Source organism: Mastacembelus armatus, chromosome 14 (genome assembly GCF_900324485.2).
Source record: "Mastacembelus armatus chromosome 14, fMasArm1.2, whole genome shotgun sequence".
Taxonomy (NCBI): Eukaryota; Metazoa; Chordata; class Actinopteri; order Synbranchiformes; family Mastacembelidae; genus Mastacembelus; species Mastacembelus armatus.
The window spans coordinates 10,487,199-10,514,819 of NC_046646.1; the positions used below are offsets into that span (position 1 = coordinate 10,487,199).

General features: G+C 39.4%; 1 long non-coding RNA gene across 1 annotated transcript; it reads left to right on the forward strand.

The window, feature by feature from the left end:
• Positions 1–23,969: 23,969 nt before the first annotated feature.
• LOC113143386 (uncharacterized) lies at positions 23,970–25,548 on the forward strand. Its single transcript, XR_003297024.1, has 3 exons — positions 23,970–24,108; positions 24,366–24,690; positions 24,969–25,548. It is a non-coding gene; the product is annotated as an uncharacterized LOC113143386 (long non-coding RNA).
• The last annotated feature ends 2,073 nt before the right edge of the window (positions 25,549–27,621 follow it).

Consider the following 27,621-nt stretch of genomic DNA (forward strand, 5'->3'; position numbering starts at 1 on the left):
TCACAGGCCAACATTACAAATGAAATCAGTCTGTTTTTAGTGTTGAATATTACAAAGCAAATGAATAAATGAAATACACTAATTAAGGCAAATTTCCATAATTTCCCCACACACCAAAGAAAACCTCCAACAACAAGGAAAAACAAATACCAAACGAATCAGTGAGAAAGTACACCCAGGGTTACCCATCTCATTTATATAATATGAGCCCTGGGTTCCTTTAGCTTGAATTTGGGGTTTTCATAAAATGATCACCCAACTGTTTTTTTTTTTGTTTTTTTTTGTTGGGTTTTTTTTTTTTTTTGTAGCTTTCTGTAGGGGACTGAGCAGCCATATGAAATAGCCCATCATCTCAAACAGCCCCAGGGACAGATTGCAGAATATAAACATTTTTGTGTTTGTTTATAATGTGGTTGGTAGAAAAAAAGATTAGGATGACCTTGATCACCCTCATGCCACATAAAAAAGATCAAACTAAAAAGGTAACAAGTATAGCCCACCAAAATGAAAAAAGGAAACTTAATAGAGTCAATCAGCTGTCAACAACTTACCCCTCCAGTTAAATTAAATAAACCAGAGAACATTGGCTGCACACATTTAGACTCCACAAAGACAAACCCTTCAGGGTGGAACAGAGTACAGTAGATGTTGCATATCACAGGTGAAACATGAACAAGTGTGACTGGTTGAAACAGAGAAAGATGAATTTTATCACAGATGCCTTCTTGGCTCCTTATGTAGCTGACTGTGAGCCAGGAGCAAAAATCACCTGCAGGAGCTGTCATCAAGGTAACAGGTCGCCTCTGCATCTGTCAGCACTTCTTTGCATACCGGTTCACACACAAATAAGCACACCTGTAATGTTGATTCATTTACACTGATGGACCCGACAACCCAAGTCCTACATATAAGTCACAAGACAATATGACCAGCTGAAATATATGAAGTAATCTAAGAGTACAAACTATAAGGGAGATTTTTATGTTGAGTTTCAGTCCTTTTCACCTCATTCTGTCAAAAATAAATGATCTTACTCTTGTCTGCTTGAGTGGTTACATGTCCTCAGTGATTGTTATACATTTGAGTAAATGGCCTTTTTTTTTTTCAAATCATCAGGATTCAGAAGAGAAATAATTTTAGAATTAAAAGCAAAAAACAAATTAATCTTTTAAAACTGCTTTTTTAAAGGATGTTTTGGAATCTGCTCCTGATGCAGGTAGAGTAGTTCAAGTCACATCTGTGCTTGAATCTTGTCTGAGAAAGGCTAGTTGTAAAAATTAATTGGTGCTTGTTTGTTGTCTTACACTGACTATTTTAGACTAATTATGGACCTGTCATACATTTGGATCATTTGCTGTCCTGTTTCTCCTCCACAGCAGACATTTGTAACAGTCTGGTAATGTCTGTGTAATGTTTGACATTTTCCAAACCAAAGTTCTGTTGGTTGAATATTAAAATGTGGTGCTGCTCCTAGTGGGTGATGTCTGAAATGAAAAAAGGAACTGTTAGAGGTGAAAGACGTGACCACGCACTATAGACACAAGGATGCAATGTCTGCGACATCACCCACTGGTTTCTGAGGAGAGGTTTTCAACCATGGTTTTGGGTTTGCCAATCCAAATATGGGCATGGGGAGGCAACTTGCTGCGACAACTAGCGCGACTTTCTGTGAAAGGCTGAAAGGCTCGTCAGTCAAACAGTGATGCTCTAAAACTAGGGATGCCCTGATTTTTTTTTTTTTTTTTTTTTTTGCCCCCCTTTTCTGCTTTCAATGTATCTCACTGACTTTTAATAACGAGCATCTGCTGATGTAAAGCCCAGCCTGGTGTTTGACTATATAGACAGTATATTCTTTGCCGCATATATCTTGTTCAACAGTAACCAATGAAATTCATTAAGCATTGTCTTATATAAAAATTTCCTTCTTTTTTTTTCCTGTGATTTGCTGCTATCACATAATTATGGGTTGTATAGTCCCTAATATAAACAATAGATAATTTTGATATTAAGTTTATATCTTGTTTATTTATTTATGGCTTTGTGTGATTATGTTTAGTCCTTGACCAGATTGCACTTAATTTTTCCACTTAATTGCACAAGCTTTCTAGATGTATTATTGAAACATTTATGCAAATCAAGTTGTGGCACAAAAATGCCCCACCAAATCAGTACTTGAAGGGACAAATACAAATTTAATCACAGTTGAAGCATACTCTGTATACAGATGGAACGGCCTCTCCCTCATATGCTTAGCTTGTTGGCTGTTTTGCCTGCTGAGGTCCTGCAGCAATAGTCCCAACCAAACGGCGCAAAATACATCTGCGTAACCTGCCCCTTCCATAAAACCCTTTTTATGCTTCAGTTACTGACAGACCTGACACTGCAGACTGTTGTGTATTTAGATTTCATATATCTCACACATTATTGTACTTGCCCCTTCCTCAGTGTCATCTATAGATACAGGTGCAGCCACGTCATACTAATTTAAATTGCATGGCCTGGCCCAATCAATGGGAAATGCATGTCAATTTTTATTAAATTTGACTACTTTTATAGACCTATGGTTTTCATGGGCAAGATTTGATCATTGTATGCAATGATATTGTCAATTGCCAAAAACAAACAACTTGTCAGGTGAAGTCTGTCTGTTATGACAGCCTCTTGATGAAGCTGCCCTGAGTCTTGCAGCCAAACACACCGTTAACGGGGGAATTAGAAACCCTGAGAAGTTGTTAATCACCACAGTCATTCACATTCCACATAGACTCCACTCTGCTCAGGACTTCTATAAGCTGGAGAAGGGGTATGGTCTAGGGGAGGTTGGGCCAATGCTATTGGACCCAACGGTCTTTAATTAGAGTGAGAGCTTGGCAAGAGCTGATGGAAGAGAAAGGCTCTCAGGATGTGAGTCCAGGGTGAGAGGGTTCACACACAAAACACTGGCTTTTCATCACTGCATGACTCACTTCGTTTGTGTGTAAAGTGTGGTGTATGTGTGGATGGGTGTGCATGTGTGTAAAGCAGAGAAAGTGAGAAAATGTGTGTGCACTTCTACTGTGTGCTTGTGTATGTGCATGTGCGTGCTCATGACAGTGTGTGCATGTGTTTCTTACCTCACTGCTCAGGCATTCCAATAGAGAAAGTGGTGTGAAGTGAAAGAGCGGCTCTCACAGTGTGGGTATTCATGGATCTGGCCCCCATGGGCTGGTCCGGGCTCCAGTGTTCACAGACAAAGCCTCTCCAACAGGACCCAGACACACTCACACAGAAAGGAGAGCAACAGAAGGAGAGGAACATAGGAGAGGGAGAGACAAGGTAAAAGGGGAGAGAAAATGGAGACGGGGTGGGGGGCATTGGGAGAGGGTCTCTGTGGCAGCTTCTATTCTTCCAAGAATGCAGGTGTGATGGGCTGTCATGTATAACTGGACCAACCCAGACCTGTTCTGCTTTGATCGAGAAGGTGGAGTTTTGTTTAAAAAAAAAAATCAGAAATGATGCATTGTTAGACTTTGCCTTTGAGTTTTATGTCCCAAATTCCAGACTTATTTATTATAAAGATGTTTTGTAGTGCTTCTCATTTGTACTCTAACAGAATATCTCATTTGAAAGCACTTGCTGGCACCCTCCACCACCTTTCTTCTTTTTTCTCCCTTACTCCTAGCAGAGGCCATGAAGCTATCCTTCTCTCCTCCTGTAGAAAAATGCTCCTCCTTCTCTTTTTACGTCAGCCAATTCTGTCTCGCTTTTACCACTCTCTCTCCTCCCTCTAGCTTTAAGCCAGCAGCTTGAGCTCTTAGGATTCCTTGAGAGCTTCTTCCACTTGGCCGGCCCGTCACTGTTCCCCCTGACTGGCCCCTTCGCTAGATCGGGTAGCCTGGTTCACTGTGTCCTTAAACAACCCGTGTGCATGTACAGGAAAGGGGCCCCAAAGTGGGGAGGCCCATCTCTAACCCTTGGTTTTCAAAGAGACAGACTTGTACTGGAAAAACTCTTTACTGAGTTTTCTTTATTGATGAAAATCAGGGTGTCATAAATACTACAGTCATTAGCTAGACCAATACTGTTATCTTTAAAATACATATAAAAATCCACAATAAATGTACATATATATATGTATAGAGCATATAGGTTTTGCTTTAGGTACTCAGCATGTTTAACAATACAAAGTATTGTTAAACATTTTCATGTGGTTTATATTATCTTAGTGATTTCTTTATTTTGTTTTGTGCCAGTTTTATAATTGTAATTTTGGCTTATTCATGCCTTCACACACAGACATGCAGAGACTGTTAGCCACTGTATACGGGGTATAAAATTCTCTGGTGTTTGAGTAACAGCACCAGCTCAGCAAAATAACAACCTCCTGTGATTTAGTACGTCAGGCTGACTTCACAGGCATTCAGGGGCTATTGATATTGTCCTTCGTGGATACTAGACGATCTTGTTGAATACTGTCAGAATGTATTTGCACAATTTGAAGAAATTGTAGTTTTTGTAGTCTCGTGTTTAACAAATAAATGTTTCTATTTTTTTTAAGAAAGAAACAGCGAAGGCAGTGATAGATTTTCATCTTATCTTTTTTTGAGGTGTATATATAAAACCAAATGGCCCAGTAGATCTTGCGCCTCTTTTCCCTCACTCTAGATACCATGTTAGCTGACATGGGTCATCTGTGTGTTTTGAGATGGATGGGTGGGTGGATAAATGGAGGGATTAATGTAAGGATGGGTGGCACCTGCTAGGATGAAATTAATGGCTTTGTCCTGAAGGTGAAAAGGCACAAGTCATTAATGTGCAGCAGCCAAAAAATGAACAGAAGACAGACGATATCCCTTACTAAAATTATTCTCACAGTAACTGCATATACATTACCATATTCTGATGTATTTTTGATAGGTGCCTGTATTTTATCCTCTATATAAATCATATGAATTCAGTTTGTTTTTGGTTAAAAATTTGTGCAAAGCTAAAAAGGTTTCTCGTCATTTAACAGTGATGTGACTTGAACCTGAATCTTTGCTGTGAAAGTAGAGGGTATTGTGGATACTTGTAATAAGACCAGGTCTAAATAAGTGTAGGCGCAAGCTTCATATTTTATACTGACATGTACTGAAACGCACCAGATATGTTCAAATTCCTGTCTAGTGAAGTTTCTCTATCCATTTCCACACGAGTAATGTCTCTGTGAGCCATGAAATTACCAAACTGTTGCAGGCAAAAAAAAGTAATATTTCCCCAAGGTTACCTTACTGGCACAAAGTACATTAAGTACAGGCTGCAGCTGCTCCTTCTGTATTCACATGCTCCAACGAAATAACAGTATGTAGTACAATTTCATGTATGGCGTAAAATGGTATAATTTGTTTGCAAAAGAAAAAAAAACTCTATTGGCTGATTTGATGAAATTTGCAAACACATTTGGTGTTTAGGAAATAAATATCAGTAAATGTGGCCAGCATATTCCTAATTTATCTGTAAATATACAACATATCTGCTTCGTTTTCCAGCTGTGGGGATTGATGAAAATTGAATGATAAATGATGAAAAAGATCATGTAAAATGAGGTACGGTGCAGAGGGAGAACTGAGCCTACAGGTGGATGCTGGGGTGGAGGTGGAGCTTATGAAATCCTTGGTAGATGCAGCAGTACTTGAGGTGGTATGAATGAAGAGTGCAGTGGATGTATGTTGCAGTAGTGTAAGATATATGTTGGCTAGGATTGCTGCGCTCCTTATTTTAAGATTCACTGTATAAATTTAGGAAAGACTGAAACTCTAATTTACATATCACTCATCCATCATTGTTGGACACCTCCTTCCACTGCAGCTTAATCATTTCTTCAGAATATCTTCACAGTAAAACTATGACACTGCTTTTTGCACTTTCTGAGAATGGCTGTCATGTATGGGCATATTGCAGGCACAGTAGACACACTGTCATATGGCTCTATGACCCCTTTGACTCCCGATCCCCTCAAATCCCCAGTGACCTAGAGGTCACAACCTCAGCGTCTGCCAGCAGAAGCTGGAGAAGTGGAGAGCTATGAATGACTGAGTCACACCTAGACAGATGCCCTGTAAGGTGAAATCTCAGTATTGAGCCTGCATCTACTCACTGCCACTAACTGAATGTCTCATAGAATAAGTCATATCACATCAAGTCTGACTTCTTAGACACTGTAGCTATTAGGAATGTCCTATAAAACTCTTAGTCTTGGGATGAGATATGAAATGTGAGTTTAAAGCCAAACTCCTCAATCTTGTAGTATTCGCTCAGTGTGTGTCAAACCAAATGCCTGCAGCCACCTCAAAGGAACTTGGGTGCTTGGCCTGTCAACACATCATTGAGTTTATGCTTGTGCCAGTCCTGATGTGATTTTTTGTTTTTTTTTTGGTTTTTTTTGTGGAAGATTTTGTTGCTGTTGTGGTGCATTCATTAGGGGTTTTGTCCATGTTTTTTTACAGTCTGTACATTCATCCTTTACTGGCCATTCCCTGTCTCTTTCAACCTAGTGATAGACTTGCGATCTGTCCAGCGTGTACCCTGCCTCTCACCCAATGGGATGGGATAGCTAGGATTGGTTCCAGCCTCGTTCTGACCCTCTACAAGATGAGCAGTATAATGGATTGAGGGATGGAGCTGCAGACTTCATGACACTGGCTTTGGAAAAACGAATACAATCCTCATTATAAAACTGAAATTTAACAGCTTTAGTACTTTACTGATAATCACAAAAAATGAAAAATACCAGACAAATCTGGTGGCACCCAATACAAGTGTATAATTAAGTTATGCTAATAATATTAAAGTTTCTTCTAGCTATTTTCCCTTTGAGTGTATGAATAATGAAATATCACAAAGTAATTCTTCTCTTTATTCTTATTTCTTCAACCACCTTGACGCATTAGACTATTCTGGTTGCTGTCAAATTTTGAATTTTATTTCATTTGAATTTTACACATGAATGGATTTTTTCTACAGCAGCAACAAGGAATATTTTGTTTGAATCTTTAGCAGACAGTTGCACTTCACATTTCTGTTTTTATCTTTATGCTTTACTTCTTTAAAATGTGACAACATGCTATCGTTATGCGTTTAATTCACTTTAAACCTTTTTGTACAATCCTGGTGTTGCAGCTGACTTGTGTACTGTATGAGGCCTTGTGTCATAAGAGTAGTTTAATGTAGTGCACATTTCTGGTCTTAACAAAGCTTTCCATGTGCTACTTGAGTGAGTGAGTATTGGATTTATTTGTTTGTGCTTTTATTGTGTGCAGTGGTTCATGAATGCGAGTTAAGGTTGATGTACCTAAGTGAAGCTGTTTGCCTCTTTCCTTCCTCTATGTTCTGAAATCTTTTGCTGCAAACAGTCTGGGGTGCAGAGATGGTGGATGGTGCGGGGTGTGGGGGAGGCAGGCAGGCAGGCAGCGGACATGGCAGCAAGCCAGAATCAATTGGCAGTGTAATGAGATGGCCTGGTGCCAGGTAACCATGGAGCTACCCTCTTTGCCTGTCTACCAGTGCAGAGTTCAAAATTAAACTGAATGAATGAGAGAGAGAGGAGGGAGGGCAGGGAAATAAGGGTCTGAAATGGCAGGAGTGGAGGGTGAAAGAAAGAAATGGCAAGAGAGGAGGAGGGTGGCTGATGAGACACTGTGGGCTATTTCTAAGCACTGCTGCAAATTTTATTTGAGTCCTTATTTCAGAGAAGGAAGATGGTAGTAGTAAACTCAAAAGCCACCCAGGGTTTTTATACTCTGGAATATCTGGAAATACTGTTTCTACCCATCTGCGTTTTACTTCTGTGTACTGCCAGATAAAGTAGGCATGAAGGAAAGACCAAGTGCACTTCACAAAGAAAGAAAAAATGTGGATTCCCTGAGTTTTCTTCCTTGATGTCCACATTGAGCTCCTTCCCTTTGCAAGTCTGAGGGCATTCAGTGCTTTAATTTCCTTGTAAATCTCTGAATTTCTTTACCCCCCTTCTTAACACACACTCTTCCTCCTGTCATGGACGATGTGTTAATATTGAGCATTTGGCTGCATTCTTAAAGTGATTAGTACAAGCCCGTGGATCCAACAGATGAATAGAAATTAACTAATTAATACAGTAATTAGATCTTTTCTCCTTTCTACAGCCTTACCCCTGCTATGTCATTTTGTCTGCTCCATTCTCAACTCCTTCAGCAAAGCATCTTTAAGAAACAATGTGCCACCCATAATGAATAGTTTTACTTTGTACTTTGTCTCTAATGTATACAATTTACTGGTATGTTGTTAAACACTGCAGGAGAGTGTGACCATGATTAGTAATATTTCAGTTTCTATAAAGACCGTGTATTAAATTTAAAACCACCAGAGAAAGTGTAACACTTAAAAAGTTATGAGAAATTTATCATTTCAATATATAGTTAGGTATGTAAAGAGCAAAGCAAGTTTAACTTCAGTAATTGCAACTTGTTGATAGCTGTTCCTCTCGGTTGCATAATTTCACAATATAATGCGGTCAACCTATAAGCATAAATCAATTTAAACATATAAAAAAAACTTTACGTATATTTAGATTTTTGCACAAAAAGCCAGTAAGATTCTTCCCCCACCCCCCCAAAGCTAATCTCTACTAATCAAAAGCTTGTCAAGCAAGCAGAGCATGCTCAGGAAGTTTTATCTCCAGTGGCAAAGATTTAGTTGTTTTCTGATTCAGAGCCAGAATCTTCTGTGTCTTTAGAAACTCTGGTTTTAAAAAAGGGATAGCCAGCCACATATCGCATGCTTACCAGACCTGACTGCTATCAGTTTCTTTTGTGGTGCTTTTCCTGCAATGGTGAAAGTAAATGTTGAGCATGGCTGAACACGCAGCTTATGTACTTTGTGAGTGTTGTGTGAGTAAGGTTTGAAGTAACGCTTATCCTGATACGACCTTTGCTTTTACTAGGATGGTGTCTTCCGTTTTCTGATAAGTGGTATTTAGAGGGAGGGAGAGTGTGATATACTACTATTGTCTGTCTGTACAGTAAAAGGCATGTTCAGCATTGGGCCTCATGGCTTGTGAAAAATGCTCTCTGCTGAAACAGCCCAGACTTTGAGAGTTTTGAGTGCGTGTTGAGAGAGAGAGAGAGAGAGAGACGAGACAGTGGGCCAAGATGTCTGTGGTGTGGATTAATGGGGAGGACTGGAGAAAGGGTGCCGCAGTTGTGCGTGAGCAGAATATTTGATGGGGGAAGCGAGAGGAGGGAACAGTGAGCGACAAGCAACTGCAAGAGATGGGTGAGATGAAAGGGAGAGAAGAGATAAAAATGGACTAAAACATCAAGAAGTAAAGACGTATGAGTGTGAATGAAAATGTACAGCAATAAATATTGCTGCCGACTTGTGTCTCCCACTGGTGCTTTATCCTGCTCTCTTGTCTGATTGCACTGTACAATGTAGGCTTTAAATGTTCATTCTGCTGCACTAGGCTGAATATGGATATCTACATGAAGGCCGTCTTCACAGACAGCTGAAATATACACCTCAATCATTTCCCCTATAGACATCACGTGGGAAACGAAGCCTGTTTTTCACTTTTATAAACATTTGCTCTTCTAGCAGGTCCCTGGCAGCCAAATGCAATGTCATCTAATGTCCATATGTCTGTGAGCAGCAACATTTTGGTTGACAAAATGTTCAGTAGGTTTCCATACACATCATTGCTTTGATCTTAATGCTTTAATGGTCATTAATGTTTGCATTTGTGAGTTGCAATGAAGTAATATTAATGTTGTAGTCCCAACTCTGAGGGAGTTCATCCATCATGCTCTAAACAGTCACCAATGCTGTCAAATACATATGTTTTTAGAGCTTTTATATACATCTAACCTTCATGATTCTGAGCTCTTATCACTGGTTAAGGTGACTTTAGGTTTAAGTTGCTTGTGCAAGTTCCTCAGATAATAGAGCAAACTGACACAGACTGTAGGTGGTTATTGCATGTTTTGACTGCTGATTTTCTTTTAAAAGCCGATAGACAAGAACCGTGACTGAAAGAGGAACATGACTGGACATACTTACCGTATGCCCAGCAGTCAGGTGGTACAATGACCAGCCTGTGTAGGTTTTTAGATCACTTCCTTCAACACAGACACAATTATAACTCGTGTGGATCACAGCCTCAACACAAATGGAGAATTAGCAGAGTAATACAACTGAATGTTGTTAACAAAGAAGGGTGGTCAGAGCCTTTTCTGAAACCTTCTTTATATCGCTATGTGAATAATATACTGCATAGTGTATAATTCTTCCTTTACGCCTTTTCTTTAGGAAATTTCTGTAGCAAATAGATTGCTGTTCACATGCAAATAACACCCATGGGTTATTTGAATTCATCAGAGTGAAGATTTAAAAGTAGTTATTGTTCTGTTCAAGTGTACTTGTCATTCCAAATATAAGAATTATAATTAAGATGAATACTTTGCTTCTGCAAAATTTGAGGACAGACAAAAACAGGCAAAACAGAAAAATATCTTAAGTGGACGAGTGCATGAAAATCCTGAGTGCTATAAAAGATTGAGGTACTAAAAACTCCTTAGGATACAACATCTTGAAGGCAGTTATTTTATTTGGTTTATAATGCACAGTAGTCTGCTGGTGAGATTAAACTCCTCCAGTCTGTTAAGTGTCTCTCTAAAGGACAGCATAGACCCTAATAAGAGCATGTAGTAAAACCTGATAATAGGGAATGCCCTATATAAAGACAACCAAGGTGAAACTTTGTGTTATATGTGCTGCAGGGACACATCATTATCGATGTTTAATAATTATTTCATATGAAGAATTTACTATGATGTCGTAGCTGTATCATCTGACATTACTTTAAAGGTCATCTTATACCAGCAAAGGGCAATTGCCTTTTAGGCATCCCTCAGAAAATAAAGGGTGTCTGGATTTTGTAATACTGCACGTCTTTATTAGAGGTATCTCTCAAAATGTGGGACTAAAACTTTACGTTCTTTCCGAACATGGCACTAAAACACTTTTCCTTAACACTACTTTACTAAGTAAATTAATAGTTTATGTCCTGTTCACATGAATGTATACAGAAGTGAGACAGGTGAAATGAGGGGTAGATGTCTCTGGGCCCATGGCTGCATGTTGTATAGCTCCAACATGAAAAATAATGAGGATGCATACTGTAACAAGAAGAAAACACAAAAATATGTAACTCTAACAATAAAATAGAACTCTAATAATAATCGGTGTTACCCAAGGCTGATCATTTGTCACTCCATTTTTATGCACTGTTTTTGATATGGTACGAAAAAATGTTGCTAATGATTTTTGTCTGTTGTTGGCAGCAAGCTTTTGCGTCTCTACTTTCCCAGGCTCTGAGAGTGGCTTTAAGGGGTTACCTTGTTAGATGTTTGGGGTTATGCCCATGTCGAACACCCTGTTTTCTTCAACCTTCTGTTTTTGGAGAGGCCCTTCTCCGTGTCGGCACTGTGACAAGATTCTTGGCAATATCCTGAAAGTCAAATCTGTTCATTTACATTCAAGTGGTGACCATGGAGCAGACAGCAGCCCATTGGCATGCTGTGGCAAAACCAGTGTCCAAGCCACTTAATAACCTCAACCCAACATTTGTCCTTTATCATATTGCGGACAAGCTGATGTACATGGGCGGACCTGTGTGTGAAGGTTGATCTTGTATTTCTAAAATGCAGCACATATTGTGGTTTCTTGTGCAATCTGTGACTGCTTTTAAATTCCTTACAGATTAGCGTTATAGTTCTTCCAAAGGTTAGAAGTCAGGGTCAAATAGAGCAATGTTCTGATGGGGATTTTCATATCTTACTTAATGACACTCGAGTAGGGAAGCTGCTTACTGGAACTGAGTTTCAGTGAATACAGTCTCATTGCACAAGAATGTCTGAACACCTACTTCAAAATCTGAAACAATGCCTTCAATGTTTGTGCAGGTTACTTACTAGTAGGTTAATTTCTCTGATGTAGGATGGAAATATTTTGCAAATGACTAGTGTTTTGTGTGAAAACAGTGTGACCCCCCCCCCCCCATTGTACAGTATATTGTACCAGGAACAAGCCCTGCACTGTATAAAACAAAAATGTTATTGCTGTAAAAGAACAACAAAAAGATCAAGAGTATGGAGAGGGATTTTCTAAATGGGTGAATAATTTAAATGGTAAAAACCAGTTTCCTTTTTAAAGTATGCAGCCCTTATCATCAATCATGTCAACTTAGCAATGGTACATGCTTAAATGGCTACATAATTTTTTTTTTTTTTTTTCTCCAATTTGTGCATTTTTTTTTAAGCTTGACGTTTGTGTTACATGGAATCTCTGGCCTTATTTTGAATCTGCAGAGCTTTTCAGGAAACGCAGGAGCTGACAGACAATGAACAGAATTGACCCATGGATAGAACCTTGAGATACTCCTCTAGATGAGGATGTAGTACTATTGAATGCAGCACCCTAGCTATTAAACTATGTAGTGTGCTGTTGTGATGTCAGAAGTGGTGCTGAGGTTAAGTACAGCAAGAAAGACAGTTATTAGAGATGAACATTCAAGTAAATTAGCATTCATGATAAACCTTTTACAATGATTATATACGACTATAATTAGTCTATATAAACATATATGTAGAGAGAGTCTGGACACAATCATCATAAAAAAACATTAGTAAAATCATGGTAAACAGGACTTAAAATGTTGGTACTCCATGCTGAAAATAATACCACAGCGATAAGACAATTCCTATAATATTAGTTTTTAAATTAAATATATTTTCTGTTTAAAATTTCAAGATATACTGTGATCAAACAAGTGTCAAATGTCCTGTAATGCGTTCAGGACACAGAAAAACAAGTACATGAAACATGGAATATCAGAAGGGTGATATTCACACAGACAATGCAGAGCATCAGGATGCACGTAGGAGACACACAATAAGCCATATCAGCCTTACTCGTTTACAGTCATAGTCTTCCTCTGCATGGTGGGCCAAGTAGAGTTTCTTACGGACTGACAACACAGCTGTACGCCATTCGTCTGGTCTGAAAGACGGCTAATGGGACAAAGGGCATGAGTGAGGAGAGGGAAATGAGGGAGAGATGCTCGCTGAATTGCCCAGCCCTCCTCTGAGCAGGACGGGGAGCACCACTCTTACTCTCTGCTGCTTTCCCCCGGCCCTCAGCCATTTTGGAGAGAGGAAAAAGTAGCTGCTTTCTCTCTCCCTCTCTCACTACGTGGCATAGCTTTGGGAAGGCTTCGGCTGCTGTGTTGTAGCAGCAGAGAAGACACACTTTGCAGCTCGCACTTGGGAGATAATATGTTTGCAGAGAAAAAATTCTGACGCGAAACAATCTTCTTCCATTTCGACATTTTTTTTTTTTTTTTTTTTTAATGAAATTTTGTTTCCCTTGCATTCAGCTGCTAAGTCTCTCTTTGCTATATACTTTCACTAATGCCGTGTCCTTTTCTTTAATAACTTGCGTCTTAGTTTTGTTGGCCGGTCCTTTCCCCTTGTTTCTGTTAAGTTATATCTCTTTTCTCATCTCTCAATTTGATTTTATGCAACAAAGTTAAAGACAAAGGGATATGTCCAAATTTTGGCAGCACTAAGAAGAGACAGAGCTGCAGCCAAGGATCCTGCTGGGATCCAGAAAAGCCAAGCAGAATGAAGCACCAAAAAAAAAAAAAAAAAAAAACACCACCCTTTCCTTTGCTTGGTCACAAATTCCACTTTCTCTGTAGACAGCCCTGCGCTGCAACTCCTCCTCATCCACATCTTACCGCATTCAACCTTTTGCCATTTCTCTCTTGCCGTACCTTTTTTTTTTTTTTTTTTTTTTTTTTTTTTTTTTAAAGGCGTTTTGAGGGTTTTTGTACCCCGGAAAATGGGGACTGGACAACGGGTTAGGAGGGCGTAACAGGGAGAGAACGAGGGGATGTTATTTTCTTACTTTTGCTTGTTATTCAACATTTTTTGCTTTTACTGTTATTGAATCGTTGTAGTGCTTGTAGTTTGTATTAATTTGTGTTTTAAAGGTATGTCTGGAGTAGAATGTGTTTTTAAGTGCGTGGTTTTAGGAATGTGTGCGCATGGTTATCTTATCTGTGAACATTAGACTTTTCTGTTCTGTTCAGTCAGTTTGTGATGATTTGTATATCTCTTTTTCTAGGTTTTTTTTTTTTTTTTTTTTTTTTTTAATAATAATAACGCTGAAGCATTGGCCTGTACTACTCCTCAAGTCTGAATCCAGAGGATGTCTGACCATCAGCTCCAGTGTGTGCCCTACTGGTATGTTGGCGATTTATAATACTTAGTTTTTTCTCAAATAGCTTGGTTCAAAGTAGTTTGTAATCCGCAGTCTGTGATATACCTGATGATATGTTTTTCACCGTGTGTATTTTTTGTGGTGTTCGCTGTTTGTGTTCAAATTTATATATTTTGTTGAATTTATGGCAGGAAGCAAGGTCAAGAGAAAGAGTGATGAGTCAAGAGTGAACATTATGGAAATGCATAAATTATCAGATAACTGCAAAGAGGGTTTTTATAAAGTAGCGGCTTTTTAAAAATATAAACTGGCCTTGTATAGTGTGTCCTATAATTGCAATTTCGCAGTATCATTTACTTGTTTACCTAAAGATGTTGGTTTTGTTTTAGAATTAGTTTTTGCATCCCTGTTTGGCAATTATGGTTGTACGTGATCCTTTTGCAAAGGATAAATGTGTTATCATAACAGTCTTGGCACATTTTCTTCATATTGTGGTATTTTATAAAAAGGCTAGACAGACTAAATTAGGATTTCACGCACAAATTAAATTCCTGTTCTGAAGTCATTTTTAACTGGTAATTTGTGTTTTATGTTCTGATATAAAACAACATATTGCAAAAGTATATTATGCTGTCTGACATTTCAAAAATAAATGTTGACCTTAAATGAATGTGGTCAGTAGGTTACACAAACACCATGTCCATCTCAGTCATGTGCACCAACCTGTTCACTGTATTCTGGTTTAATTTCAAGACTCTCATCTATAATTCTATTAATTTTATTTGTATATGAATTCACAATCAGACCAACTCAAGGCATTTTACATAGAAACCCAAGAGTTTCCCAGCAGCTATATAAGATACACGAACAAGACACATGTTTGTTAGCCACATTCAGAAGGTCTAATTTAATGTCAAATATTAAAACAAAAGAGAGGGGGAGTGAGGAATGGTATTGTTACACTCTGTCCATACATTCAGGTAAAGAGTTATTTCTTAAAATTCTGCAGTAATTAAAACCAAAATTTAAAATTGACCGAACTTTTAAATCCGCTACTGTACAATGTTAGAAATACAATGTAGATGTGCAAAGTTAGCAGCATTTGATCTCTGGTTCTTGATAAATTTTGTACTCTGGTGTTCATTATGGCACATTTGCTTGAATGCTTCACCCAGAGAAGTGTTACTGTATATTGAATGAGTGGACCTCAGAGGTCCAGATGGCAGGTTGACTTGCTTACTTTCATGTTTTGTGGTGTTCGTCTTTCTTATTTGCCCTTGAAGGGGTAATGCCAGCTGCCACAAACCCGTAGATCCGAACTTGTGGTGACTGGCTGCACAAGCTCGTATCTATAGGTATGTGTCTTCCTGGTAAATACAGCATCTGACCTATGCCTGTAAGAAAAATTACTAGCCCAGTGAAATTGTCTGTGAGGACGGTTTTATCTGGATAGTTGTAAAGATGGGAATTGTCAGACTTCATTATGGTCTTGTTTCTACACTAAGGCATGTACAACACCAGGCTGTCCTTCCCTGTGTTCAAGCAACACAATCAAGCAATCCTGACCCTGTTAACCCTGAATCCTACAGGATACAGGACGTTCTCTATCAAACTTATCCCATGTGCCAAATCTTTATACAGTGACCCCACCCAAAGCAGTAGGGATGGGCTCTATGACGATATTACTGAAATGGGGTCATTGGGTCAGCGCATTGCAATGTTGGATTCACAACATAAGACTTATTTGTTAGATATGTAATTTGATAGGTTAGCTTTAAATGGAAGTTCCTGTCTGGTTATTTTAGCTATAGATGCTATAGAGGTTTTTAAATAGTCTTTAAAATTCTCACCTGTATTAGAAATCTATATCATGATATAATTTTCTGTGACAGTACACTGTTAAAATTACATTTACCATAGTAGGTTTGATCCCACCCTTACCAATCAGCCCTTCTGCATTTTCCTCCTGTGTTCCGCAGGTTGAGGTAGTAGGTTGTATAGTTCAGAGTGACACCACAGGAGATAACTGTACAGCCTCCTAGCTTTCCCTGAGGAAACACCACATACTCTGGACACTGATGGATTATTTCAACCAACACCAGTTTTTTTGGCATATTTATACTGGGCAGGAGGCTTATCAGTTGATTGTTAGCACATTGTCTTTATATTATGCGCTAACACACCAGACCTTAAAATATTGATTTTGAATTTCCACAGTTGTGTTTTACAGAGTATTTCATATTTTTTATAAAACATATGACATGGACAAAATTATGTGTTGTACAAACTAGCACAAGCATGGCAAAAATCATCTCCCTGTCTTTTGTAATGTATGACATTATGTGACAATTAAATTAAAGCATTTACAACAAAGAACAATGAGAAGGAAAATGTTTGAGATTTGGGGAGAAAGCACCAGCATGCTGCCGCAGCGAGGTCTGTGGGCTGCTCTAATGAAAGAGATGCCACTGAAGGTAAACACCATACAGCCGCAGGGGGAAAAACACGGTCTTGGCAGCCAATTATGTACAAAGTTCAGTTTCACTTAACCAAAACGATATATTTCTTCTGCACAGATATGTGGTAAAGACACTGCTGTGATCAAAACAGCCAGTAACAACTTTCACCAAGAAAACAACTGACCTGAAATAATGTTGGTCCCTGTCAGGAATGTAAAATATGCTGATTGATTGTTTTATATAAAGTAATAAATGGGTTTTTTGTGCTTTGCCATGAATCGTTCGCAGCAGTTTTTCACAGACATATTTTGGCTGCATAGTTTTAATCTCTGTTGGTGACTACAGTGAACAAACTCTCTGCTTATGTTGTTGGAATTTCAGATTTGGCTGCTGTCAATAGACACTGTGTGACATACAAATGAAATCAATAATGTTTTTAAAATACACTGTATTACATGTACAGGCAATATGGATTATTATGAACAGTTTGTCATAAATTATACCAGAGTTGCAGGATTTACTTCTAATTTCCAGTAAGACACTTGTGAAAATGAATTATTTCTACTACCTTTCTCTTTGTGCTGCCATATTAAGTATATGCGCTTACACCATTTGTAGCCTGAATTAATCTTCTAAATAAAATGAGACAGTGGTTGGAATCCAGTTAAGGATAGATGGTATCCCTGTAGTGTGATGTGCTGCTGTGTGCAGATGTGTAGGGCAGGGAGTGGTATGATGATGAAAGACTGTTTCCACTTAAACTCTTCGCTCTCTGTCCCAAGGCCGCTGAGTTCGATGAAGGTGGGGTAAGGAGCTTTGTGGGCTAAAATGAAGCAGGGGCCCTTTGTATGGGGCAGTTTCAGTACGAGAGAGTGAGCAGGCATATACAGTAGATACAACAGGAATCTGCTGGGTTTTTTTTTTTTTCCTCAGTGTATAATTACCCTCCTTAGTCAGTTTTTTTTTTTTTTTCCTGGTACAAGAACAGCTTTTTTTATTTGCATCCCTTTCTTTGTTAAATGTTTTTTGTGACCATGGGGTAGTGTGTTACAGTATACAGCAGGAGGCATCCAGGAGCTCTCACTATTGACCCTCCCCCCAGCATATACACCCAACCATCCCTGTGGTACCTAAGTGTAGGTTTTTGTCTTCATTGAAAAGTTTTATAAATAGTTGTGTTTAATGTTAGTTCTGTGAGGCGAGCTCAAAGTGTCAGTGCTGCTGGAAAGGAAGCAGAAGTAAAGGAAGGCATTCTGTAGAACAGATTATATGAAAGGACCCTTCACTACCCTGAAGTGCATGTGATGTGTTGAGACAACACAGCATGTGATGTCTGTGACCCTGAGACATGTATTTCTTTAAAAACGAAAAAAAGAAAACTACTGGAATACAGCAAAAAAAAAAAAAAAAAAAGGACCAATCTCTAGTGATTCTCAAGTCAGGAAAAATGGAAAATGATGACAGACTTTATGATTTTCTAATTGACCTGTAAATTGAAAGTTCATGCTAGCAGAAAAACCAGTAGAGAGAGACAGGGTTGTAATGTGGGACCACACAGGCCATTTTCTGCTGTCATTGATCTCAGCCCATTTGTTGTCCGTCAGAGGATCCCTGTTCCGGGTAATTCCCTCTCTTCCCCATTTATCTCGCTTTCCTACCATCTTGTCCCATATGCTTTTACACAACCCTTTTCTGCCGCTTTACAGCAGCTAATACTGATTAAATATAAGACTACCACACCACCAGGCTTCCAGTTACATTTCCTTTACCGCTCACTGAACTCATGCATTTTCTCGCCCTTGGTCCCTCCTTTTCTCTTACAATCTTCTCTTGTTCCCACCCTCCTTTTCTCCATGAAATGCACGCTGTGATACACAGTCACTTTCACAGACACTGAGGTAGGGAGAGAGAGGAACAGAATCCTGAACTTGCGGACTGGAGAAGGATTTTTTTTTTCTTAAATGAAAAGGAGCTTGAACAGAGACATTGTAAGATGAAAATGTGATTGCCTGTTTGTGCCTTCTTTCCTTCTCTCCTCTGCTACTCTATGGTCTTGTTCTCTTTTCCACTTTGTCCCTTTCTCTCCACTTTTCTTATCTCTCCTCTGCATATAGCAGGCCTTTAGAGTCTAAGTGATTTCAGCTGTGGGAGGAAATGAATGGATGTTATTTATTTCTTTCCCCGTGCTGCTACTGCTGTTTCAATGCTGCATGTAACGGGCAGAGGGGCAAGCAGAAGCTATATAGTTTTTTTTTCTGCCCTGGGGACTAGAGCCTGCAATCCATGAAGCATGCAAGACAGAGGAGGCAAGGAAAATACAGAGGGTCAGACACAGACAGAGAGGTGTGATATAGCGAGACTAAAGTGCCGAGCAAGAGCAGAAAGAAAATGTGAGACAGATGGAGCTTGGACACAGACAGACTGGGGAAGAAAAAGATGGGCAGTAGTGTCACATGGAGAAAGAGGGGTGAGTAGCAGGAGGCAGAGAGAATACAGCAACAGGCGTTACACATTTTTTCCTATTATTCAATCCTGTGGCTGTTTTGCGGCTCTGTGTCACAGCTTTGAGCCATATCTACAAAAATCCGATAATAGAGCTGCTATTTGTTTTGGGTTTTTTTAAGGTATGATGTAGAGCAATGATTTATATGGAAAACTGTAGGGAATGCTGAAAATTTGTTGCTTTATGTCTCTGGATTTATTGATTTGTATGTGACATACTTGTGTATCTTGATGCTTTCAGCTGGCTGGTATGTATCTTACCTTTCCTTACATTGATACTGCTTTTCTTGCAATATTTCCTTTCTGTCTTTGTCCTTTCAGCAGGCTCATTGATCTCCTCCTTTTTTTTACCTCGTGCATGCTATTTTTCTTTTTAAATTATTATTGTAAAATAAAATATATTTAAATTCATTTTAAAAAATTGTCGGTTATATTGTCTCCATTTTTATTTCCAGCTTGACATAGGAGCTTCTTTATAGTTTTACTGTAAAATTACTGGGGTGTGACTCGCTCTTGCTTCTCTATTTAAAACTCTTCCTGCTGTATTTATTGTTCACCTGATTTAACCCTTTAACCTCACACCTGCCCTCCCTTTTCCCTCCATTTCCCCTCACTCTCTCGCTCTGTCTCTCTCTCTCTCGCTGCACATGGTACAGTCTTGCATGTCTGAACAGCAGACGGCTAGACAGCAGCAATCTGCTACAGCAGCCTCATGTGCTAGTTCGGGTGATCCATTTAACAAAGCCTGAGCTAGCAGCATTAAGTCTCTTCCTCGATTTCTCTCTACAGCCTTCTTTTTTTCCTCACAGATCTTTCTTTTCGTTTTCTCCGGCCACATCCTCTCCCCCTCTGTGGTAGACTGACCGACGCAGACACGCATAGAGTACTGCAGCAGCCTCCGCCACCATGATCAGCTGGGTGAGTTTCCTTCTTTCCTTCCCTCCTTCCTCGCGGCTCGTTTCATCACCCAACCTTCTCTGCCCCCTCCTCTTCATCTTACGGGAAATCAGATTCTGATTCTGTCTACCTGACAAATGAGCTTTCCCTCCATAAAGTCAGAGCCGTATGATTGACAGGTGTGGTCTTAGAGGACTGACAAGCCCAGCGTGTCTGGAGATGGAATATCTCATAGGGAGAATGTAAGTAGTAAGAAGCTTTGTTTTTTTTTTTTTAGCGATGGAGAGGGATTTTATCTGAGTGAGACCATGCCAGCACATTTATTGCCTCTGATGCTGTCCTTGTCGTCTGACTGTTACTCCTGCGCATGTGCACAGTGCAGGATTTTGGCATTATAAGTGAAAACTCAACAACATTTTGCCATCAATTGGCATACTATGATTCAGGCAAGGCAAGCTGTATCAGTGACGGAGGTCAAAATGCACTAAGGTATAGCCATTCTTCTGAACATCGTGATGATGCAGTGGTGTCTGTCTGGGTGTGTATGGCCGTCAAGTGGTGACTACAGAATGCGTGTGGTCATTTGCGATAAGATGATATGCCTTTTGTATTAGAGTGTGTGATGTGATGCTGGTTTACAGCATGTATTTGTACTTGATTCATATGGAGAATACATGATACTCACTGTCTTATGCAGAATAAATGTGTCATTAACTAATGCTTGCATTGTGGAGTTGTACCAATCTCAGATTACTGACAACAGACTGGAGACTTGCCAGCCTTAGGGTATAGCACCCCAGAAAGGCAGGTAGAGACGAGGCTTCCATTGTCTCCTTAAGTCTCAGCCATAATACTTGAGCAATGAGCTACCATATATCGCATAGGAAAAGGCCAAACAAAAAGCAATCTGTACCTCTCTCATTCCCTGAGACCCTAACTTGTGACGTTTTGCTGTGATGTGCACGGGTTGGGTTCTTGGGAGCTGCGAGGGGCACTCACACATCTCTGTAACCTAAAACCAAAAAAGGAAGAAACGAACATGGCGGAAAGACACAAAGCACAACGAAAAAGGGACGGCTTCGCTTTTTTAGCTAGGCACAGTGACAGGGAATGTTCATTTGATCCACCCACACAGGGAAAATGGAGAAAGAGGATAGCCGAAAGGAAGAACATTGAGTTTCTTTCAGGATATGGAGGGGTTTAGACCCAGGGGCAGACACAGTGCTGGGTGGGAAAGAGGGGGAGAGGGATAGAGGAATGTGGGTATGAAGGACATGTGACTGTGATGGAGGGGTGTCCAGACGAGGTGGGGCGATATGGCGAAACACTGTCACATTTACAGTGTCCTCGTTTGTTTGGGCAGGTACAATGAATGAATGAGGAATTTGTGACTAGGGTTACACCCACAGTGACTAATGTTACACGTGCGTACATAGACGAACAGCACAGGTTCTGTCTTTAAAAGGCAGTTTTACTGTAGATACACTGCACTGTGTGTACTGTATAGACACAGCCGCATGTTTGCAGAAACACAGTGACAACAATATGTCAGTGAACATGTATGTATTTATTTGTATGAAGCAGGAATATGTTGCAGTTTCCACTATTTAAGCTGTCCACAGGCTCTTCATGCCTTATCTTGAGAGCAGCACAAAGTACTGGTGAGAGCGTGACACTGAAAGCTCAGTACACTTGTGTTTGACCTCATGAAGATACTCATCTTTATTTTTTCATACCTGGCACAATGATCTCTCTGTCTTTGTTTGCTACATGTGAAAAGAAGATACAGAATAGAAAAATTCAATGCATGTTGTATGAATATTGTAGGAAAGTTGTCCTGTGCATGCTTGCAGCAGGGTGTCACCCTCTCGTGGCTGCCAAGTCATTAAACTACAGATGAAAGCACGACTGCAGAGATGCAAAGTTGCAGTAAAAAGCTATTATAGTGAGTATCATGGTTAATGGAGGTTATTTGAAGGTGGATTGATTGAAACAGTATTCAGTCTAAACTTTTAATATAGTAGTGTATGAGGGCCACTTGAGGTCTTTATCTGCTGATGACCAGTGTCTCATGCTATAGACTGTCGTGTCAGTGCTTACAGTTCTCGTAAAACTACTGATCAGTGTGTTGAAATGTGTCTGGAGGCAAATGTCTGTTCCTATAATTGGTCCGTGATGTATGATCACAGTAAAAGCTTCATTTCCAGCCCTCCCCTCCCTTTCTTCACACCTAAAGTATATAAACCTTTACATGTTTCCTTCGTCTTTTTCTTAAGCAAGTCTGCAATCTCAGTTTTTCAGGGAGGATTTGAAGAGAGATACTGTTTGATGTTTTTGTCCTCATTCTTTCATTAGTACGGTTGGGATGTGATGCAGTGATTATGCAGTTGAAGGACAGATAGCTTTAAGCATTGATTCTATTTTCAGCTTTGATTTGAAGGCATTTTTAGCCATATCAGATGAATAGTCGAAGAAACAACTGCCATTTTTGGTACAATCCCGCAGGCTTAAGGAATTTAGAGATTCATTGAATAGGCATTTTTACCATGCGGTCAAACACTGCTAATGAGCAGTGACTTCTGTAAATCTGCAACTCATTCGCATTGACACGCACTTCATATCTTCCTGGAGCTTAGTTCCTCAGACTGGTTTCAGTTTACTATGCAAGGATGCAGCTGTAAGAAAGGTTGCCCAAGAATTATTATATCATAGGTCGGACAAATTTCTATAAGGGCGAAGAAGCTGTCTCTAATCATTTCTAAACTACCTGATCCACATACAACTACTCCAGGGTATAGTATGTTATGTATGTTTTTTTTGTTGTTGTTTTTTTTACTGTTAGGTGGTGAAATGTCAATGCAGTCATGTAACGTGACAAGTCAGTTTAACCGGGTTTCCTACTTGGAGTGGCAGGTCATGGTGTCAACATTTGTCTCGTTCTGCAAAAACATGCAGAGCACATACGTCCAGACAGTCAATAGGGAAGAAGAAAGGCGCAAGAAACATACTGAATATTTGTAGAGTGACGGCAGATATGATTTCTGTTTGGTTTTGAAATGTCATTCTCTGCTCTGACAATGACAAAATGGCATTGAGAGAAATGAAAGCAGCTAACTGTACTTCTATCACTGTGTGTGTATTATTAAGACCTCCCACCACAGCATTGCCCCCTGGCTTCTGCTAGACTTTTTTTTTTTTCCAACTTGTAAAATGGCTGATCATTTAGAGGACTACAGATCTTTCTGTCTCTTAGTAAGAGCTTGCGCTCTATGGCTATTTTCTTCTTTGTACAGTATTACATTGTACAGGCAGGTACAGTGCCCACAGCTGGCCCTGCAGTGGTAGAGGCAATTTGAAAGGAAAATGGCAGCATTCATTGAAGAAGCTTTTGTCTGACAATAAGAAGCAATTGAAGAAGATAGACTGTATTACACACTGTAATTTGCCTACGGAATTTGTTATATGTTAATATGATAAATTTTAGCTACAATATTTTATTGTCATCAGTCAGTTACTGATGCAGTGTATGGATACAGCACAGGTAGCCAGGTTATCATTTATGTAAAATCAGGTATAGTGGGGTTTCATTATAGATTTTGTAAATCTGTTCAAAACTTAGGAAAGACTGATATTAGGAAATGAAAAGCAAAATTAAATTTCTATTGTATATATTGGCAGCAAACCTCTACATTTAAAGTGTAGCTTCATTTTTGTTATTCATGTCTACACACATGAATAGGCTCATCTGTGTTATGTGAATGTACAGCATATGTCAGTGAGCATGGTTTTGTCAGCTTTGTCTTCCTTCATCTGTCATTTCCAGCTGTTTCCCTGTGCTGTTATCTCACTCGTGCTGTCGCGGAGTCCTGCGATGCCCTCTGATCAGTGGAAGACAGACTCACGTTTGAATCCAGCTCAGGCTTTCACTGTCAGGTGCTTTTTGCAGTGGCTGCTGTTGCTTCAGCAGCAGAAACAGGTGTGTCTACCTCCTGTGCCCACCCCCCCCCACTACCCTCCCTTCCTGTTCCCTTATTACTGCAGTACGGCAGCTCTGTCTGGGAGGCAGCCATTCCATTGTTCTTGCACCCTCGTTGGTTCTCCTGTGGGTGCTGGCGCCGCTCTGCCCGCCCCACCCTGTGGAAGGGACTAGCACCAAATCAGTGTGACACTTGGCACCTAGGTGCCCTGCGCAGGTTACGCTTACAGCCTTCTGTCTCTTCTCTCCCTGGACAGAGCTCACTACACTCTCCACTGCAGACCGCCGCCATCTTGTTACTGCATGTGCTGCCCGCCTCTGCTGCACTCCAACCAAATTATCTAACCCAGCCTCAAGTGTGCCAGCGTCTGTCTCCTGCCACTGTTGTTTTGTTCCACGCCAAGCCTGCTTTAGTATAGCTTATTACAGCACTTCCCTGTACCCAGCTAATGCCGCAGTTCATTGCTGCACAGAGGCAGACACACGTGGAACTTTGAGGCGTGCACTGGAGAACAGGTTGCAGACACTGTCATCAAGATCTAACAGCAGATGTGTGCGTACTAAAAGGAAAGCATGTCACTGGTAAGACAGGTACAGCTCAGATATAGACTGTGTGGTTTAAGATCAAAACTTCAGCATAACTGTCATCAAAATAACTTTAACTTACCAAACACTGTCCCTACCACAGCATAAATACTATACCATACAACGAATATCTATATACATACACATATATATATATATATATATATATATATATATATATATATATATATATATATATATATATATATATATATATATATATATATATATATAATTTTTTTTTTTTTTTTCTGTCTGTGTGTTTATATGTGCAGGATGCGTGTTTTACAGAGAGGGAGGGAAGACAGGAGACAGAAACTGAGCAGTGCTGAGAAAGTCCTCCTAATTCTGTTTGGCAGAGATTGTACAGTTTGACCATATGTGCTTGTTGCAGGCTCCCATCATAAAATGACTGCTTCACACATGCTCACATTCACTCCAAAAGAAGGACACATCTGCTTAGCATAATTAGATTGTATAGATAAATCATTTTTCAAGCAGTGACATAAATTGACAATTGTTGCTGTACTTGTAACTTTTAAACATTTTTGTAGTACACATAACATTTTAATTTACAGTTTAGGTTAGGATATGGGTGTAAGTACATCATTTACAATAAAATGTGTTTTTTTCAAACCATGGGTACAAATCCAGAAAGCATATTTCAGCTGAAATGGTATTGCTGTTTTGAGCAGCACACCATTGGTGGAAAAAAAAAAAGTGGATGTGAGTAGGTGGAGGCTCAAATAATTCAGCGGTAAAATCAGAAGGTCTTCATTTTTGTCAAACAGTCTGCCAAGAAGAAACTAACTCTAATGAAACCATAGAATATGAAGAAAAATGGTCCCTTGAGAATACAACCATATACCTACTGTAAGGTTGCCATGTTTTAGGTATTTGTCCTTATGTGTCAGTGTCTCTGCATGTATTGTAACACATTTGCAGCTTGCAACTTCTAATCAGTGTGACATGATGTGTTTAAACTGAACATGTCAGAGAACTGGGCAAATAGCAGCACAAAACACAATGACACTTAATTCCTGCATGATTGCAAATTTCAAACAAATTTTTTCTTTTAATTGATTGATTTTATTATCCTTATGTTGACACTAATAATAGAGTGGGCATAAAAAGAAACAAACACAAGACAAACTAATAAAAAACCTTTGCAGTGTGCCCAGTGGAGGGTTTTGGCATGTGAGTGACATTTAATGAGTGAGTTACACAGTTACATCAAATTCATAAAATACAGCAGTCTACATATACTAAATAAGCAATACTGCAATAAAAAACAGCATCTTGCAGCATTTTTATAAATACTGCTCACTATGAAAAATAGTTAGAGACATGTTTGTGCAGCAGCGACAGTGCAACCATCCAGTGTAGTGATGTTGATGTAAGGTCAATAGCTGCCTTGTTTCAAGGTTAAATACTGTCAACTTTTATCTTATGTTCCCATTTTCAGGTTTTTGGAGACTGCCTTCTGTCCCACCAGCTGTGGGTCAATCACAGAGCCATTCGATCACAGCTACTAGAAGTACGCCATTGCATGCAGTTTGTAGATGCAGACCTCAAATGCCTTGAAACTTACATGTATTACAAACACAGTGTTGGACTCATAACAGCAGTTTGAAATAAGGCAGTTCAAGGCCTCCAAAATCAATTGACGATCGCCTTGAAGTTAAGAAATGATGGAAGAAAATGTTGGTCGGTTGCTTTCTCCATTACTTAAGTCAGTACTGAAACATCTCAACAGTTATTGGATGGGTTGCTGTTAACTTTTATGCAGATAGTCTTGGTCTCACACAATGAATCCTGACTTTGGTAAACCCCTGACCTCTACTCTAGTGACACCAGTAGATAAAGTTTTTTCACTTATCGAGTGAAATATTTCCACCTATAAGATGGACTGGCTAAATTTGGTACAGATTTTTGTGGTTTCTAGCCGATGTACACTAGTGTTTTAGATTCTTCTCACACAACACCATCAGGTGTCAGGTTGATCCCAGGTTCATTGTGCAGCCCACTGTGCAGGACAACAAGCTCACACAGAACCCACTAGAGTTCATGCAGAACAATTTTCAGAGGCAAGAAGAACCAGGAGTCCTGCAACAGATTGTCTGATCCCCAAGGAGCCCTGATCTCGACATGAAGAGACAGAAGACGCTGGGACATCGTGAATCTACAGAAGAACTGCAGCAACTTCTCCAAGGTGCTGCAAAGTATGAGGAGAAACTGTGTGAAGGTCAAAGCAGAGCAGAACAGAGCTGCTGGTTTAAGGGTAAGGCTGCTGCAAATACTAATTAGATGTAGGTTTTGTTCCGTTTACTGCATTTTGTATGAATTTAATTGATAAATTGAAAACTATTAATGTAATTTATTTTAAAATCATCCACCACTGTGTATGTTTAATCACTAACACATTTGCATAGTACTGTAATCTTACGAATTTGATGATTCCCCTGTGATTTCCCTTGATGCAAACATTCATACCCATTGGTGAGCCCTTAAATTTCTATGTAGGTCATACTTCAGTTTAAAAAGATTGTAAAATAAATAAAATTTCCATCAGCCTGTACTTTGTGATGTGTGCTAATTAGTAAATATCAAAATGTGATCACTCTAAATGAAGATGGTAGACCATATCTCTGCTATACATCAGTATGTTAGCATGCTGATGTATAACATTTAGCGCCCAGTAGCGTCCACTGTGCCTAAGTACAACCTCGAAGAGCTGTAGCATGATTCGAGACTTTTCTAGTGGATAGGACCTGAACTGTTGCAGTGCTGCACAAACTAATTTCCTTAATGAACTGTATTTATTAAAACGCTGCAAGATGTTAAGTTATTGTGGTGTTGTTTTCAAGTATATTTTCACATTTATATGAAAAGCTGTGTGGTTCCTTTAATGCTATATAGGTATTTTTT